The following is a 3,204-nucleotide window of genomic DNA, read 5'->3' on the forward strand; positions in this document are numbered from 1 at the left end:
CTTAATCCTAAGCTAACTATAAACTCTGTTTATTTGGGATTATCCTTTGACTTGCATAGGTAAGAGTAGTCCAACAACACTACTTAATAAGTCTCCCATTTTGGGGATAAGACCAGATAAATAGTTGGGGACATAGTTCTACAAGATGGAATTTGCTTCTACCCGATTTAGAGTTAGCAGATATGTTGTTCTCTTAAGCACTGATTCTTGGTCTTGAGTAACAAGGCCCCGCCCTCACACAGTTGAGAGGGTCATGGTTTATAAGTTGGACTATAAACCAATTGTTCAATAGAGGATCAGTGGGAGCTTAAGGAGCAAGATGTATTTACAGAGGTAAAACGATAATTATGACCTAGCTGTAAATACGAACGACCTGTAAAGGATCGACTTACTGATTATGATTAAAATGGACAGAAATATATCTACAGTAGAGAGAGTGCAACCATCGAGTTATAGTGGTATGTCTAGATAGTTAATGAAAATTTATTATTTCGGTCTAAAGAGTTTAGCCAATTAATTTCAAATCGGTTGGAGCTCATGATCTGTAGGGTTTTGAATTTGGAGTGTTCAATTTCAATTAGAGTTTTCATTAATTGTATTTGATACAATTAAAACCTTTAATTTTGTTGAAAGTAAACGAAATTGGAAAGTTAAAAAATAGTTAAATAATTATTTAAATATTTAATGAGGTGAAATATAATATTCAATATTTGATATTAAAATTAAATTAATTAAATTAGTTTAATTAGTTATCCAACTTTATTCAAATTTGAAATTTATGTTCAAAATTGGTAATTTGATTGTTTGATTTTTGAATTTTTTGAAATTTAAAATTAATAAACTTAAATTAAAAACTGAACTTTTGAAAATCAGTTATAATTAAGTTTTAAATTAATCAAATTAATATTAATTAAAATTGTTTTAAAAAATAGAAAATGTTAAAATCCAACCACTCAAAATCCACCTCATGCCACTTCAATTTCAATGGAAATTGAAGAGGCATCATCTGTTTTAATCAGATATGCATGGTCTTAATATATGTATTGAAATATTGACTTCAAATTTCAGCCATGCAAGCTGAATTCTTACTGACACTCTGCTAAAAAATTCATCTCTCCAAACCCTTTTCCCTCTCTATCAAATTCACTTCAATTCAGAGATTCCACCTCCAAATCTGAGTGAGAGAATAGTAGAGAAGATCCTTGTGGTGGTCCTTAGCTGATTTGACGTTCTAATTCGTAGAGAGATGCTGGTATTGTTGAGATTCATCAAATGTTGTAGCTCATGAAACCCTTCTCTTTGAAATTTTGTATCAATGCATGTTTTCAGCTCAAATTAAGTGTAATTAGAGTGCTTATTTATTCTGATTTTTCTGCTACATGTTAGTTTACTCTATCAGGTCATCGACCTATTTGATATTTCAAATTAATAATACATATTGACGTTTGGGACAGGAAGTTAGTTATTATAGTTGGGTTATTATAGTTTGTGTTTGGGGTGTCGATTATTTTATTTTGGGTTATAATAATATGTGTTTCAGGTGTAAACTAGTTTAATTTGATAACAAAATAGTAAACATTGTAGTAAAGAATAAAAAAATGATGAATGTAAAATAGTAAAAACTATGACAAATAATAAATACAATAGCAAATAGAGGTTTTGAAATAGTGTTAACTATAGTTAAATGGAGAATACAAAATAGTATTTATTGTAGTAAGAGGTGGTTATTATAGTGTTAGAATAGTTTTTACTCCAAACACACCCTAAATGTTAAATGAATGTAGTGAAACTTTGAATATTTAAACTGTCAAGTTGGTCTTAAGTTGAACATTCCAAGGACATGATGACAATTGTAACCTCTCAAACCACAAGCTACCATGTAGCATGCAACCTATTTATGGCATGCCACATATCAAGCTATGTTTCAATCTAAATTATTATATAAATCACATGCATTTGAGTTCTTAATCAAAAAAAAAAAAAAAACACTCCAAAATCCTTCGAAGTTCTCAATTCTGTGTTTTTTCAATCTCTTTATAAAAGAAAATGGCAGACAACTCTCAAAAGATGAGCTACCACATTGGAGAAGCCAAAGGCCAAGCACAGGTTCACTTTACTTCAATAATCATTTTATCTTTTAAAATTAAGGATTGATTGGATAAGGTATTGATTTATTGTGTGATTATCTAGGAGAAGGCAAGCAATTTGATGGATAAGGCAAGTAATGCAGCCCAATCAACGAAAGAGTCAATACAAGAAGCAGGACAACAAATAAAAGCTAAGGCACAGGGTGCAGCTGATGCAGTCAAAGATGCTACAGGCATGAACAATTGAAGTTTTTTTTTTTTTTTTAATGTTTTACTGTCAATAGCCCTCTTTATTTTTGTCCTATCTGAAGCTGGAGCTCTAAAATAGCTTTATCTTCTTTTTATATGAGAATAAGCTCTGATTTGGCTCTCGAGCCTTATTTATTCATAAGAATCAGGGCTAACTAAATGTAGGGCCAAAACAATGTGCCTCTTTTTGTATCAACAAATATTTAATTATAAAAATGGGAGCATGAAACACCCCATCTTTCTTTCTTTGTAAGAGTGAAAAATTCAAATCTCTAATTTATTAGTCTAGATTACACGTTGTAACGAATTAGCCTAAGTTTGGATTAATCAATCATAAAGTAAAATTTTAAATGAAAGGGAGAAAGGAGGGAGATCGAAAGGAAGGGTAAAAGAAAATAAAAGAAATGAAGAAGAAAAAAAAAACAATCATGGCTTCAATAAAGAGATGACGTTGACAGATGACGTTTAATGACTGTGTTTGCCATTACACTATTATCACTAACTTTTAGTACCTAATGGAAAAATGGACAAAAATAGACCAACAATTAATCTATACTATATAAAAGGGTTTATGGAGGAGAAAATTTGGTTTCTTCCTTTACCTCCTATAATGGAGATTACAGGGATATTTTACATAATTTCATATTTAAATCATTAAATAATCTAAATTTTTAAGGGAAAAAAAACATTCAAATTAAAATAATAAAATGAGATTTTTCTAACGTGGTTTAAACAAACATGAGATTTTAAAATTCTAAAAGATCTTTTTTTTTGTTTTATTTTAATTTATAGATTAAAGAAATATGATATTTTAAAATTTTAAAATATTTTATTTTTAACTTGATTATATATTTTCTTTTTCTCTATA

General features: G+C 29.2%; 1 pseudogene; it reads left to right on the plus strand.

Annotated features, from left to right (window-relative positions):
• Positions 1-2,046: 2,046 nt before the first annotated feature.
• Positions 2,047-2,334, plus strand: LOC150031818 (stress-induced protein KIN2 pseudogene; annotated as a pseudogene).
• Positions 2,335-3,204: the final 870 nt, after the last annotated feature.

Source organism: Benincasa hispida, chromosome 12 (assembly GCF_027475165.1).
Source record: "Benincasa hispida cultivar pf3 chromosome 12, pf3_genome.v1.1, whole genome shotgun sequence".
NCBI classification, from domain to species: domain Eukaryota; kingdom Viridiplantae; phylum Streptophyta; class Magnoliopsida; order Cucurbitales; family Cucurbitaceae; genus Benincasa; species Benincasa hispida.